Genomic DNA, 16,289 nt, shown 5'->3' on the forward strand with positions numbered 1-16,289 from the left:
TCATCTTCGGCAGTTATCATATATAATGTTAGGCTCATCCCACATTTTACAGGAACATGTTGCTTTCTTGTTCTTCCTCTTGGCTCCACAAGTGTAGCAAAACTCATATCCACATCTGCAGAAAGATTGCAAGCAGGGGAAAATAAAAGCATTTTTTAACAAATATGACATTAACACAGATGAACAAGAAACAAAGCGAGGTTGATTTTATCTTTACTTGTTCCCCTTGGGAAATACAAAGACATGAACATTATAACACAGTGAATGAAGATAAAATACCGTCTGAAGGGACCTATAGGCAGGCCCATTTCACTAAACCAACCCAGTTGATGAAGCCGAAAATATCACCAGTGAATTGCAAGCGCTCCTCAAACGAAAACAATACCTGCAAAAAGGAAACGAAGGACCCAGAAGAGAGCACCGGTGTGGTGTCGGCCGAATACCCTCCGAAGGTCAAGTTAGAATCTTGTTCCTTTAACCCTAGAGTGCTAGAGTTAAGAATATTATGCGTACTTCATACCTAGGGTTTCTGGGGTATTTATATTGAGTAGAATTACATTTCTTTAAGGATACAACTTCCTTCTCAAGTTCCTTTCCATATAGGAGTCTTCCCAAACGTGTGTCGCAAGAAGTCCAAGTGTACACGTTTGCGTGGGGATAAAGCAAAGGCTTATCTGAAAGATATCAGACGACATGCCACGTGGCATCCATAATTAATTTATACAAGACGGATATTCTGCAACACCTAACCGTCATAGCTGGGTCATTGCTGGTGTCGATCCGTCCCCAACGTCTCCGTCCATTTACCATTTTTATCCCCTTCAGTTGTTCCCTTCAGCTCCTTGGATCCGTCCTTATAACCTGACGGATCCATGGAATGACTGAAGACAATGTATTAAATGGGAACGGGCTTGGTATACCACGACGGATGACACGTGGCCTGTATTTCTGACGAAGAGCACGTGGCCCTCGTGGATTGGCTATTTCCCAAAATCGAGGTGTCGCTTCGTATTCCGTGCCCTTTGCTCTATAAAAGGCCAGATATTCCTCCCTTCATTTCTTCTTCTTGTCAAAAACTTGTGAGCAGAGCGCAACCGTCACAACTACACGTTGCCTTCCCGTCGTTCAAAGAAATCCGGTATGTATTCCAAACCTTTCTCCGTCTTTCTTTGAATTTCATTGTTTTAAGTATATGCACTTTCTTTAGAACCGCTTCGTGTCTTAGGTTATACCGTCATAAATGTAGGTAATGTCTAGTGCGTCAAGTAACCACGTTTGTCCGCGAGGGGGCAGCTACGATGAAAGTTTCCGTCAGGTCCAAGAGATCCTGACACTTCAAGTGAAGGGAGGAACCCGTCAAGTACCTCTTCTTCCCTTGACGGTGGTATAGAGACGGATAGTTCTGAGTCGTCCAGCAGTAGCTTGGACGGTGTGGATCCCCCCGTTCGGGCCGCAATTGGCCCGTATGGGCTTAGGGAGTTCGTCATGCCGCTCTCTCGGGACGGTAAATGATTTTAGGTCGTCCATGACCGAATCTCAACTCAACACACTTAGGCCAAGTACCAAATACTGCATGACATCCGTCTACGTCTTCCCAAAAAATCCGAGAAGTGCTACTACAAGGGAGTAGACGGTGTTGGAATCTACGAGCAAGCTTTAAAGGCGGGGCTCAGATTTCCATTAAGTTCTCTTCACCGTCGACTTCTTCAATACCTTGGTCTGTCCGTCACCCAAATCTCCCCCAATGCCCGGGAGAGTGTTCATCGGGGTTCGAGGTTTTATACGGGGCAATGTCCGATGGTTCCCGAGGCCGACGGTGGAAGAATTTTTCCATTGTTACCGTCCAACGAGATTGTCAAGTCCAAGGGGATGTATAGCTTTGCAGCCTAGAAGTCCTTTATCGAGGCTCGTCGCTGACACTCCGTACCTCGAACAGACCGGAAGAGTCGTTACTTTTTTTTGGAAGGGGACGAATGGATGTGTCGTCCAGAGATGTAACTAACATGCCCGTCGTTACAACTGGGGGCATAATGCCCCCGTCGGGTAGGTGTATTCCTTTTGCTTCCGTCTAGCATTCGACATTTTCTTTTCTTCTTTTTTTTTTTTTTTTTTTTTTTTTTATACTAACATGCCTAACCGTCCTTTATCGCAGCTCGAGACCGTCCTCAAAGTTGATTTGAGCAATGGAATTTTCTCGGGAGAAAATTTTTAACAAAACAAAATTGCAAGAGAGGACTTGGGCTCAACTCGTCACACTCGATACACTTCACTGGTATTGTGACGGACCTGAACCTACATCCGCTGCCCGTCAATACGATAACAGGATTCGAAAACGTAAGTTCATCAAAGCTATACCCGTCTTTCATTTTTCTCTTGTTTTTACCTTTCCTTTATCATCCGTCTTTGATTTGCAGAGATGGACGCCGCCAGGAGGAGAGCATTCATTAAGCAACAGGCGGCGAAGAAAAAGCAAGAGGGGGGTCAAACAAAGGGGACGGTCCCACCTGTACCGTCAAAACGGCCTCAAGTTGAGAAAACGGACCGTCCTCCCAAGAAGCTAAAGACTTCCACTGAACCCGTCGTGGCCCTGGAGGCAGACAAGATGGGCGTCAAGCATGGAAAGGGCAAAGGCCTCATGAAAGGCCCAGCAGGCTCCGGGGAGAAACCACCCGTCCTCTTCCGGGAGGATTCAAGCTATGCCCTCGAGAAGATGTCGTCTATGCTGACAGCCGACGACTATGCAGACCTAGGCAACCATTCAACGGAGGCAATGGGTGAGACGGGTCTTTTCTCCCTTGCACAGTAATTTGAATCTGTCTGGTATTGTTGCTAAGTTCTTTTATATCTGCCATAACACTGTACTTCGCTTCCAGGCCATGGTGATGATGAAAGGGCTCCATGGCCGTTGTCTCAATCATGAGACATCCATGGACCGTCTGAGAAAGAAAAGCCAGACGATGGAGGATGAGTTGCACGAGCTGAAAACCTACAAGATCAACATGGACAGGAAGCTCAAATACTCGAGTGTGAGAGAGGAGGTGGAAAAAGAGAACGGGCATCTTCGTGAGATCCTAAACGACAAGGAAAAGCAGCTGACGGAGGCAACATCCAAGCTTCACAGCGCAAAGGAGATAGCCATTCAAGAATATCGTGATTCTGAACTCCTTTTGACAGAGCTGGGGAGCTCCTTTGCCAACGGGTTCGATGACGCCATCCGTCAGGTGAAGTCATCGTACCCTGACCTGGATGTATCCCATATATCTATTGACGCTCAAGGGCAAACACTTGCACAATCCGTCCGTTCAGAAAGTACAGACGAAGTGTTTGCCGTCACTGCTCCAGCTGATGAAGGCGAAGTTCCTCCTCCTAGTCAGCCAAATGACGGCCCATTGGTCGAGAGCTCTCCAAAGAATGAATAGGATACCCTTTTTTTTTTGTGTAAAATTTTTTACCGTTGTAAAAGAACTTTAAACCGTCATTAGTAATTATTAAACTTGACTTATCAAGTCTTTTTATTGCATGTTGCTTGCTCATTAACCGTCATGTATCCAGTTAACCCGTCCACTTTGTGAATGGACTTCCAAACGTATTTTTGCTATCCGTCCACCATGCAGACATTCATGGGATGATCCGTCCACTCTGTGGACTAGGTTTTTACCCTTTGGGTGGTCCGTCCACTTTGTGGACTTGAAGGTTTTTCACCCTTTGGGTAATCCGTCCACTTTGTGGACTTGAGATTTTTCACCCTTTGGGTGATCCGTCCACTTTGTGGACTTGTAGATTTTTTACCCTTTGGGTGATCCGTCCACTTTGTGGACTTGTAGATTTTTCACCCTTTGGGTGATCCGTCCACTTTGTGGATTCGTAGATTTTTCACCCTTTGGGTGTCCGTCCACTTTGGGGACTTGTAGGTTTTTCACCCTTTGGGTGATCCGTCCACTTTGTGGACTTGTAGATTTTTCATTGTAGACTTTCATCAGCATGTATAAAAAATTCCTCTCATAAGTTCAATAAACCAAATTGTTCATGAAAAAGAAAAACTGAGCTCTAAAAAGTAAAAGCCATAACATTCTAAAATTAGACTGAAAAGTAAGGCAGTAGGTATTGTGACTGCTGATCGGCCGCACTATTGGTAGTACTTCTTCAGTGCTCCGTGTTCCAGGGGTGGCCTAACTTCTTTCCGTCTAATGTCTCCAAGTAAGTACGTTCCTTCGCGCCATGAGATGATTCGGTACGGACCTTCCCAGTTGGGACCCGCCTTTCCTGTGGATGCATCTTTCGTAGCGCCAAGCACTTTTCGCAACACTAGATCTCCAACTTTGAAGTCCCGGTGCCGAACCTTAGAGTTGTAATGTTTTGCCATCATGTCCCGGTACCGCGCGCTCTTCGGCCGCCGTTGCCCTAATTTCATCAACAAGGTCAAGCTCTAGACGTAATGCTTCAAGATTCTTACTCTCGTCATAACTTTCCACGCGGTAGCTCGTCAATCCCACTTCGCCGGTATGAGGGCTTTGACAAACGCCAATCGAAACGGCAGTCTCTCCCGTTGGCGTCCTTGCCGTTGTTCCGTACGCCCATAGGACACTTGGTAGTTCGCCCGCCATACGCCCTTTGCCCCCTCGAGCCGGTCTTGATGATTTTTAACAAGGACCGGTTCGTGACTTCAACTTGTCCGTTGGCCTATGGATGAGCGGGCGACGAGTGATTCTCGATTCCCACCGAGAACAAAATCTCGGAACGCATCGTTGTTGAATTGCTTCCCGTTGTCTGACACGAGCACTCTCGGAATCCCATATCGGCAAACAATATTTCTCCATACAAAGTTGCGAATATTTTTCTCCGTGATAGTAGCAAGAGCTTCTGCTTCCACCCACTTGGTGAAGTAGTCGATACCAACCACCAAGAACTTCAGCTTGTCTCGCCGCTATTGGAAATGGACCCATGATGTCTAACCCCCATCGTGCGAATGGCCATGGGGCCGTCATGGGTGTGAGTTCCTCCGTTGGCTGCCCGATAAGGTTGCCGAATCGTTGACACTTATCGCAGCTCTTACGTACATGTGGGCATCCTTCGCATTGTCGGCCGCAATACCCCGCCCGAGTAGTTTCAGTGTACCGCAGATCTTGATCCCGAGTGGTTTCCACGCATCCCTTCATGAACTTCCCTCATTACGTAGTCCGCTTCGTCATGGCCCAGTGCATCTTAGATAAGGTCGGGAGAATCCTCTTTTGTAGAGGATGCCTTTGATCGCATGAATCGGGCAGCCCTAACCTTCAATTTCCTTGCTTCTTCCTTCCTCGTCTCGGAAGCTTGCCGTCCTTGAGGTACGCCACGATTGGAACCGTCCAACCATCTCCCGTGGTTAATTCCTGCACCCGAACATTATCTAGTAACGATGAATATTGGACGAAGGACAATACCGCTCCGGGACGACCATAGGTTCGGCCGAAGCAGCCTTTGCGAGTCGATCCGCTTCTTGATTCTCTTCTCTCGCATTCGAGTTATCGTGAATTGGAGGGCACTCGTCCGACCCTTCACTTCTTCGAGATACCTTCTCATTCGTTCATTCCTACAATCATAACTCCCATCAACTTGGCTAGCTACGATTTGGGAATCGGAGTAGACCATTGCCTTCCCCGGCCCCAGCTCTGCTATTGCAAGCTCCAATCCCGCTACCAGTGGCCTCATACTCCGCTTCATTATTCGTAGCAGGGAACTCCCTACGGATCATACATTCAATCTTATCTCCTTCCGGTATGGAGTACAACTCCGATTCCTCCCGCATGCTTATCGGAGGATCCGTCTATGTGAATTCTCCATGTAGGCGTCTCTTTCCGCCCCTCGCTCCTCATGTGTAGTGAATTCCGCAATGAAGTCTCGCCAATATTTGTCCTTTCACACTGCTCGTGGCCGGTATTGGATATCGTACTCGCTTAGCTCGATAGCCCACAAAGCCATTCGTCCGGCGGTTTCAGGATCGTGCATTGCTCTCCGCAATGGCTGATCCATCGATTGTTATTGTGTGTGCTTGAAAATACGGCTTCAGTTTCGAGCCGCAGCTTACAAGTGCGAAGGCGAGTTTCTCTATCCGTGGGTACCCTCTCGCCCGCTCGCGCCCGGCTCACAAAGTACACAGCTCCTGACCTTCCCTTCCTCTCTAACGAGAGCCGCACTTACCGCCGCCGATGAGACAAGCAAGATACAGGAATAATTCCTCCCCCGGCGTAGACGGACTAAGTAATGGCGGCGTAGATATGCCTTCAACTCTTCAAATGCCCTTTGGCATTCGTCCGTCCACTCAAAAGATTTCCTTAGCGTTCTAAAGAAAGGGAGACACTTGTCGCTGCTCTTGATACGAATCTATTTAAGGCTGCTATATTTCCCGTCGCTTTGCACTTCCTTCACCGTCCTCGAGGGGATAGATCCATAATTGCTTTCACTTTTTCGTGGTTGACCTCAATGCCCCGCCGGGACACCATGAACCCTAAGAACTTTCCAGCAGCTACTCCGAATGCGCATTTACTTGGGTTCAGCCTTCATTTTGTACGTTCGAAGAGTGTCGAAAGTCTCCCGGGAGGTCCTCGATGATCCGATGCCTTTACGCTTTTTACCAACATGTCATCTACGTAGACTTGGACGTTCCGCCAACTGGTGCTCGAACATCTTGTTCATTAATCGTTGGTATGTGGCTCCCGCATTCTCGAGCCCGAATGGCATTACCTTGTAGCAAAAAAGCCCTTGACTCGTCACAAATGATGTCTTCTCTTGATCCGTCTTCTCCAACTTAATCCGGGTTGTACCCCGAAGGCGTCCACGAAGCTCAACAACTCATGTTTTTGCGGTAGAGTCGACTAAGGCGTCAATCCGTGGGAGCGGGTAGCCGTTCTTAGTGGCACGCTTTTATTTAGATCCGTGAAATCAACGCACATTCTCCACTTCCCTTTGACTTTTTGACCATTACCACATTTGCCAGCCCGGGTAGTACACCTCTCGTATGAAATCCGCTTCTCGTAGCTTCGCACTTCCTCTCGTCGCAGCCTCGATCCCTTTCGGGGGCGAATACGCGTTTTCTTTGTCGGACCGGGGGAAAACGAAGGTGATACGTTTAATTTATGGACTATGACGTCGGATCTATCCCCGGCATGTCGTCATGGCTCCATGCGAACACATCTTGGTTTTCGAGGAACACAGGAGCGCATGTCGAATCGTTTGGTCGACCGAGGTTCCTATCCCGGTGGTTCGATCGGGCCTTGAATCATCTAGTTGGACTTCTTCCAATGTCTCCACGGGTTCTCGCCACCGTTCTCTCGTTCTTCGATGCTCATTGTCCGTACATGGTCATCCATCTCCATCATGGCCACGTAGCATTCCCCGTGCAGCTACCCGATTTCCGCGTAGTTCTCCAACCCCATGTTCAAGGGGAAACTTGATCATCGATGGTAGGTTGAAGTGATGGCTTTCCATGCATTGAGAGTAGGACGTCCGAGTATGGCGTTGTACGCCGAAGAACAATCAACCACTAGAAAGGAGACATTTTTAGTTATCCGTCGTGGGTAGTCTCCTACCGTCACCTCCAATGTGACGGATCCTGATGGACCCGGGTTCCCCCAAAGCCGACGGCGGGCGCGCGTGCCGGACGATGCGCTCCTTTGCAATCCCCATCCGCCGGAACGCAGATAGTAAAGGATGTCCGCCGAGCTCCCGTTGTCTACTAGAACTCGGTGGACGTTGAAATCCCCTACCTCGTATGCTAACCACAAGCGCGTCGTCATGGGGGTGGTGAAGGCGCCGGCCTCGTCTTCAAAAAACTCGATACTGGAGTCGTTTCGCCGTATTCTTTCTAATTAAGGTCCCGTCGACTGGACGCTTTTTTCCGTCCGTAAATAAGTCTTTCTCGGCCTTCTTGGACGATCCTACCGAAGCGTTGCCCCCCATTATCATCCGTATGTCTCCACGGTGGTCCGGGACGCTCGTTTTCCCGTCTAGGATCTCGCTTCCCGAGGATGATCAGTTCTTTCCTTCCTCACGAACCTTTGCAACCTTCCTTGCCTTATAAGGGCTTCAATCTGTTGTTTCAAATCATAACAATCTGTCGTATCATGGCCATGGTCACGGTGAAAGCGGCAATATCTATCTCTTGGCCTCTTGTTCGGATCTCCCTTCAATTTGCCCGTGAATGTCAAGCTTCCTTCATCTTTGATTTGCATAAGCACTTGGTCAATTGGGGCCGCGAGGGGGGTGAAACTTGTGAACCTCCCCGAAGGCGGTTTGGTCTCCGTCTTCTCGTCGATCTCCTGGTTCTAGCCACTTTTTGTCCGTTATCCGGTTTCATATCTTCCTCTCTTTCCCTTTTCTTTGGTTTGTAGTCTTCTCTAGCGCAAGGCATCCTCCGCATTCATATACTTCGTCGCCCCGTAATAGACATCGGACATAGTCTTTCGGGTCATTCTTACATAGGGAAAATAAGAACTTACCCTCTTGTAACCTGCGTTCGTGAATGCCGCCACAAGTGTCTTGTCGTTCGCTCGTCTATCGAGGGACTCCTTATTAAAGCGGGCTATATAAGACCTTAATGTTTCACCCTCTCGTTGTTTAATTCCCCAAGATACATGCAATAGACCTCTTGTGTCGATGACTTCCAATGAAGTGTGATACAAACCGTGCACCTAATTCCTTAAAAGTGCCGATGGAATTAGGCGTCAACTTGCCGTACCAACTCGCAGCCCTTTCAAGGTGGTGAGGAAAGCCCCGCACATGATTTCGTCCGCACACCCCGAAGATGCATTAGAGTTCCGAAAGACTCCAGTGTGATCCAACGGGTCCTTTGATCCGTCATAGTTTTCCACATGGGGCATTTTAAACTTTGAAGGGACGGGGTATGAATTCACCAACGCCGTGAATGGTGAATCCGTTCTATGGACTAGGTCGTCCGCATTGCCGGATACTCGTCCCTTAAGGGCGTTCATCATTGCATCCATACGTTCCCTCATCTCCCGCATTTCGGTGGCTATGTGAGTCGGCACGTGGTCTAAAGCAAGCGGTTGATTGGTTTCTTGTCGCCGGTCTAGCTCGAGCGTTGCCGCCCTCGGTCTTTCCGCGTTCCTTCCTTCGGACTAGCTCCCTCCTCGATCTTCCCGTGGTGCGCTCTGATGCGCAGTTATTTGCCGCAACTGTTCTTCCAAATCATGGTTCTGCTTAGTGAGGCGCTCAACCGCCGCTGCAAGCGTTTGGACCTGCCTTTCCAAAGCGGTGGCGCGTGGTTCGTCGCCTTGATTGTTGTTCGTTGCCATCGATCGGGTGAGTGCCATGCAACTCTTTGTCTCAGGGATAGAGCGAGGCTGAAATAACCCGAAGTTTTTCTTCCTCCTCCTTAATGTTAATCTTTCCCACAGACGGCACCAACTGATGAAGCCGAAAATATCACCAGTGAATTGCAAGCGCTCCTCAAATGAAAACAATACCTGCAAAAAGGAAACGAAGGACCCAGAAGAGAGCACCGGTGTGGTGTCGGCCGAATACCCTCCGAAGGTCAAGTTAGAATCTTGTTCCTTTAACCCTAGAGTGCTAGAGTTAAGAATATTATGCGTACCTTCATACCTAGGGTTTCTGGGGTATTTATATTGAGTAGAATTACCTTTCTTTAAGGATACAACTTCCTTCTCAAGTTCCTTTCCATATAGGAATCTTCCCAAACGTGTGTCGCAAGAAGTCCAAGTGTACACGTTTGCGTGGGGATAAAGCAAAGGCTTATCTGAAAGATATCAGACGACATGCCACGTGGCATCCATAATTAATTTATACAAGACGGATATTCTGCAACACCTAACCGTCATAGCTGGGTCATTGCTGGTGTCGATCCGTCCCCAACGTCTCCGTCCATTTACCATTTTTATCCCCTTCACCAGTGAAACCAAAAATCTTGATTTTCTGAATTCTGAATTTATTGGGCAGTATCTCAAAGCAAATAGAGAATATTAGCATTAAGAAATCAAACTGTATGTTTTATCCAAGGCAACGGATTTACCCATGTCCTAATCTTATACCCTATTTGGCATTTGTTGCCTATTCAATCATCTAAGTTTTTTAAAAAGGTGCACTCTCTATCTTCTGTTAGTATCTTTATTCCCTCAATAAGATAGCTCTTCCATCTAAGAGTTGGAGGGAGAAATATTAGAGTACCTGCAAGTGATGTGATTACAACCTCCAGCTAGTTCTACCATGTGGTTGCACTTCAAACACTGGTGCCATCGATTAGATTTTGCAAGAGACTTGAGCTTTTCATCTCCTTGATGGGCTTTAGGATTTGATATTTTGTAATCATAGCAGGTCATATTCAAATGCCAAGGGGCTTTGCATTTGATACAGAAATTTTTTTGACATTTCATGCACTTCCTGGCTCCAGATTCTTCCGCATCAATGTATACGTTTTTAGTATATTGTAAAACCTCACTTTTTGACATTAATGCTGAGCACCCGGGATACGGGCAATGAACTTTCTCTGTAGGAGAAATAGAAGATTCCTTAATGCGTTGGCTCATGACCTCAACCAAATTTGGTGCCAAGAATTTTCCGCAGCTATCAATACTCACCTCTGACTTGCAGTTTTCATGAGGGCACTTTGCCACCATATCATTAAGTAACTTGACCTCCACATGCTGTTTCATACAAGAAAAGCAATATCTGTGCAGGCAACCGTCAACTGAAAATATCTTATCAACATCAGTATCTTCAAAGCAAATTACACGTCTCCTTCAAATTTCCTTTGCTAGTTTCTTCAGCCCATATAATTTGAGAAACTATAGCATCTCTTGCATATTTAAATGCAGACTTAATATCATCACGTGCCACAAGAGATGGGTTGCAATATGTAAATTTTCTTTGAAGAAGGTCCACCTGATTGACTAATGTTACAATCTTGCTCTGCTTTGGTGGTACTCTGCCTGTAACCTGTATCCAGATATACAATGTCAACCACTTCTATCTTTGTATCAGAAGAATGCAACTTACTAGTCTTTACTAACGCAGACAAATAATTATCATAACTTGAATACTAGAGAAGAAAAATGAAATTTTCTTGCAACAACAACATAATGGTAACATCTCATCAAAAGAGTTCACAAATTAGAAAATAAAATGCATATGCTAATAATTGACAATATTGAACCAGAGAAGCTAATTCAATTGAAAAGCTCAGGAAGAAAAGTTGAAAAATGGAATGCCTCCCATTTTTCCACTTGTATGGGATCTTGCAGCTTCTGCACATTGGTACTAAAACAAATTTTGAAGCAGTCAATCAAATGAACCAACATATGCAGCACTTGCTTTCCTACCATGTATCTGCAAAGAACTTGTAAAATATTTGTTTAAATTGAAACTTCTTGTGCCTGATATTCATTTTAATCAGAAAAGTCATATTCACAAAGATAATTTACCTTTCACAGTTTTTGCAATTCAACCAATTAACTCAACCATTGAACCAGTGCCAAATTGCCTAGGTCATATAACAAAGGTTTTACCTTAGCACATTTAACCTTTATTTATTTATTTATTTACAAGTTTTGGCTCCAAGAGAATGACTTAATAGAGATTTATTTATTTATTTATTTATTTACAAGTTTTGGCTCCAAGAGAATGACTAAATAGAGATTTGAATCAATGACCTTCGCTTTAAGCGTAATCCCCAACTGATGGTGATACAAACCCCTTGTGGGGCGTTGGCTTGCCATGATGTTATGTTGTTCCATAATATTACATTATTGTAATCTTACGTTAATGTACTCTCATTACAACGTTATATTGTTTAGGAAGATGATAAGATTAAGGTAATGTAATATATTTTTGTAACTTTAGATTATCGTAATGTTATAAAAAATAAAAATAAAAAAGTAAAAACTTTAATGTCGCATCATCGTAATATGTATCCCGTAAAAAACACGTAATAGCAAAACGCTTGGATTAGTGAGATTACGAATACCTTAGCAAATTTACTCATCACCCAACAAAAAGCAAAAACAAAAACGAAATCACCCTTTATCACATTTCTATAACTCTAGCGTCCTCCTTTTTATTTATTCCATTTCCCATGTCCCTTTACAACAAACAGTCGACCATCAAAGCCACGCCCACCAATACAATTATACAAACTTTATTAAAATCAATAAAAATAATAATAAATACAACCAAACATATCCACAAACAAAGCAATCCAAAATTTAGCATAATAAGACAGATCCAACTGATGAGGGCGATTTTACAATAGCTCCTAAAGCCTTAAGAAGGCGACGGGAGTAACGAGCCCGTCATCTCTGGTCTTTAAACCACCTTCCTTTGACGGCGTTGTGGCTCTGCCTCATATTTGACAGCATTAGGCTGAAGGGAGCAAGCTGATGAGATCAAGGGAGAAGGGAGAAGGGAGAAAGCTAACGGGATCAAGCTAAAGGTTCTAAGCTAACGACCTCTCCTGGAACAGCTACGTAAGCTGATGACCTTAGGAAAGAAAAGCTGACATAGGGAAAAACTGAAGGGGATAAGCAAACCTTCAGCTATACACCATGCTTGTCCCCCACGTATACGTGTATAAGGAAAATTCTTAAGCTACACGTTTGACCCTAGTTGAGAAGACTCCTATAAGAAAAAGAACTTTAAGAGATACGCAAGATCCACAAATTATTCTCCTAGAAGGAAAGTACTTCCTCGCCAAGGCGCATATTTCAGCCCTACACTACTATAAATACCCCAAAGCCCTCATAAACTAAGGTACGCATAATTCACATCAGCTCTAGCACTTTAGAGTTGCGAATAAGAGATTTTCTCTAATTTGGTCACCGGAGGGTATTTGGCCGGTACCCCACCGGTACCCTTCCTAAGGTCTTTAGCTTTTGTGTTGTGCAGGTTCTTCATCGGGGACACATGAGGACCGTGTGGCTTACTGACAATTTTCGGCATCATCAGTTGGCGCCATCTGTGGAAAACTTAGCGACTTATAAAGCCGTGCTATCGCTTCCCAGACAAAGAGTTGCATGGTGCTCACTCGTTCGATGACGACCACTAACAACGTGCCAAGAGACAAACCACACATAATGGCACTCGAAAGGCAAGTCCAAACTCTGGCCACCGCTATGGAGCGCCTCACCAAACAGAACCAAGACTTGGAAGAACAACTGCGTTAGAGGAACGCGGGCGCTAACGCCCAGGAAAAAGATCAAGAAGGAACCAACGCGGAAAGAAGGAACCAGGAGGGGCCGGAAGGCAGCAACGCCCCTAGCAGGCCAAAGCTGCAAGACACGAACCGGCCGTCTGCCACCGATACTGTCCCACCTCACATAGTCGCTGAGATGCAAATGATGAAGGAACAAATGGACTGCATGATGAATGCCCTCAAGGGACGGGTGTCCAACGACCTTGATGATCTAGTCTAGTGAACCGACTTGCCCTTCACAGCGTTTGTTAGCTCTTTCCCCCTTCCACAAAAATTTCGCATGCCATAGGTAGAAAGCTACGACAGGTGTAAGGACCCCTTAGATCACTTAGAGTCATTCAAGACCCTGATGCACCTTCAAGGGGTGCTGGACGCAATCATGTACAGAGCCTTCCCCACCACACTGAAAGGACCCGCGAGGATTTGGTTTAGTAGGCTGACGCCTAACTCCATTAGTACATTCAAAGAGTTGAGTGCCCAATTCGCCTTGCACTTCATTGAAGGCCACAGGTACAAGAAGTCCACCGCATGCCTGATGAACATTAAGCAAGGGGAAGACGAGACGTTGAGGTCTTACATAACTTGTTTTAACAAGGAGGTCCTCTCGATTAATAAAGCAGACGACAAGATACTCGTAGCGGCGTTCACCAACGGGCTGCGGAAGGGTAAGTTCCTATTCTCCCTGTATAAGAACGACCCAAAGACCATGTCAGATGTGCTCTACTAAGCGACCAAGTACATGAACGCAGAGGACGCACTATTGGCTCGAGAGGAGAAGCCCAAAAAAAGGGAAATGCAGGAAGACGCAGACTTGGATAGGGGGCGAAAGAAGGCTAGAACTGAAGAACGACGGGATGATCGACGCCCTAGACCACCTGCGAGGAGATTCACAAACTTCACCCCCCTGACTGCTCCTATTGACCAGGTGCTAATGCAAATTAAAGATGAAGGAGCCTTGACTTTTCCCACAAGCTGAAGGGAGATCCCAACAAGAGGCCAAGGGACAAATATTGCTGCTTTCATCAAGATCATGGCCATAACACAGCTGATTGCTACGACTTGAAGCAACAAATAGAAGTTCTTATTAGACAAGGAAGGCTGCAAAGGTTCGTTAGCAAGGAGAGAACAGACCCGCCGTAAAATCAAGCTCCCTGACGGGATAACGATTGCCCTAGACAACCCTTACGAGATATAAGGATGATTGTAGGGGGCACCACGACCGCTGGGTCATCTAAGAAGGCTCGGAAGACATACCTCAGAATGGTTCAGAACATCCAAACGACGGGTTCCGTACCTAAAATGTCGCGGATTGAAAATCGCTCCATTGGATTCTCAGAAGAAGATGCACGGCATCTTCACCATCCCCATGATGACGCGCTCGTCGTCACCATACAGGCAGGGGATTACAACATGCACCGAGTCTTCGTCGACAACAACAGTTCAGCAAACATCCTCTACTATCCTGCTTTCCAACAGATGGGGATTGAAAGGGAGCGACTAGTTCCAACTAACACCCCACTCATCAGCTTTGGAGGAACGAGGGTATTTCCCCTTGGCGTAGTCACTTTGGCTGTAACTGTTGGAGACTACCCACAGCAGATCACCAAGAACGTAGCATTCCTCGTGGTCGATTGCTCGTCAGCATACAATGTCATCATAGGACGTCCCACCCTCAACTCGTGGAAGGCTGTAACCTTAACCTACCATTTTATGATTAAATTCCCTACTAATTATGGAGTAGGAGAATTGAGAGGAGATCAGGTGGCCGCACGCGAATGTTACATAGCTATGATGGAGATGGATGACCACCACCAGACCCTGAGCATAGAAGAGCGTCGGGCAGCAACAGAGCCCATTGAGAGACTTGAAGACATATCTCTCGACGACTCCCAACCAAAACGGACAACCAAAATTGGCACCTTTTGCAGACTCGACGGTGCGTCAAGAACTTGCGACCTTCCTAAAAGAAAATCAGGATGTGTTAGTGTGGAGCCATGAAGACATGCTAGGAATTGACCCGTCAGTTATGGTATTGAATGTGTTGCCATCTTTTCCGCTCGTCCGCCAAAAGAAAAAAGTCTTCGCCTAAGAGAGAGATCGGGCGGTAGCAGAAGAAGTCCGCAAGCTACAAGAGGCAGGATTTATCAGGGAAGTTTACTACCCTGATTGGTTGGCAAACATCGTGATGGTCAAAAAGAACAACGGACAATGGAGGATGTGTGTTGACTTCATGGACTTAAACAAAGCATGCCTAAAAGATAGCTACCCCCTCCCGCGGGTCGACATCCTGGTGGACTCTACGACCCAACATCAGCTGCTGAGCTTCATAGACGCATTTTCTAGATACAACCAAATCCAAATGGACGAAGCTAATCAGGAGAAGACTTCGTTCGTAACAAGCCAAGGTCTTTTTTGTTACAAAGTCATGCCCTTTGGCTTGAAAAACGCTGGTGCAACATATCAAAGGCTCATGAACAAGATGTTTGCACAACAGATTGGAAGAAACGTCCAAGTATATGTTGATGACATGCTAGTGAAAAGCCGAAGGGAAGAAGATCATTTAGGGGATCTCAAGGAAACCTTCAATACTCTTCGCTCCTACAACATGAAGCTTAACCCAGCAAGTGTGCCTTTGGAGTGACAGCTAGAAAGTTCTTAGGGTACATGGTGTCCCAAAAAGGTATCGAGGCTAACCAGGACAAGATCCGGGCCATAATGGAGATGGCGCCACCTAAAAATATAAAGGAAGTGCAAAGCCTTAATGGCAAGGTCGCCGCGCTTAATAGATTTGTATCAAGGGCAACGGATAAGTGTCTGCCATTCTTCCTCACACTAAAAAAATCTTTTGAATGGACGGCCGAATGTCAACAAACGTTCGAAGACCTGAAGGCCTACCTTTCCTCACCTCTGTTACTAAGTCCCTCACAACCAAGAGAAGAACTTTTCCTCTATCTAGCCGTCTCCCCGGCCGCCGTCAGTGCGGCCTTAGTCAAAGAAGACGACAGGGTGCAAAGGCCCGCATACTACGCCAGCCGGGCACTTCATGGTGCAGAAGAAAGATGCCCGCCAATGGAAAAACTCGCCTTTGCTC

At 46.2% G+C, this 16,289-nt stretch overlaps 1 pseudogene; it reads right to left on the reverse strand.

The window, feature by feature from the left end:
* LOC142606003 (E3 ubiquitin-protein ligase RSL1-like) overlaps positions 1-16,289 on the reverse strand; it is a 41,749-nt pseudogene continuing 25,460 nt past the window's right edge.

Source organism: Castanea sativa, chromosome 8, assembly GCF_040712315.1.
Source record: "Castanea sativa cultivar Marrone di Chiusa Pesio chromosome 8, ASM4071231v1".
Taxonomy (NCBI): Eukaryota; Viridiplantae; Streptophyta; class Magnoliopsida; order Fagales; family Fagaceae; genus Castanea; species Castanea sativa.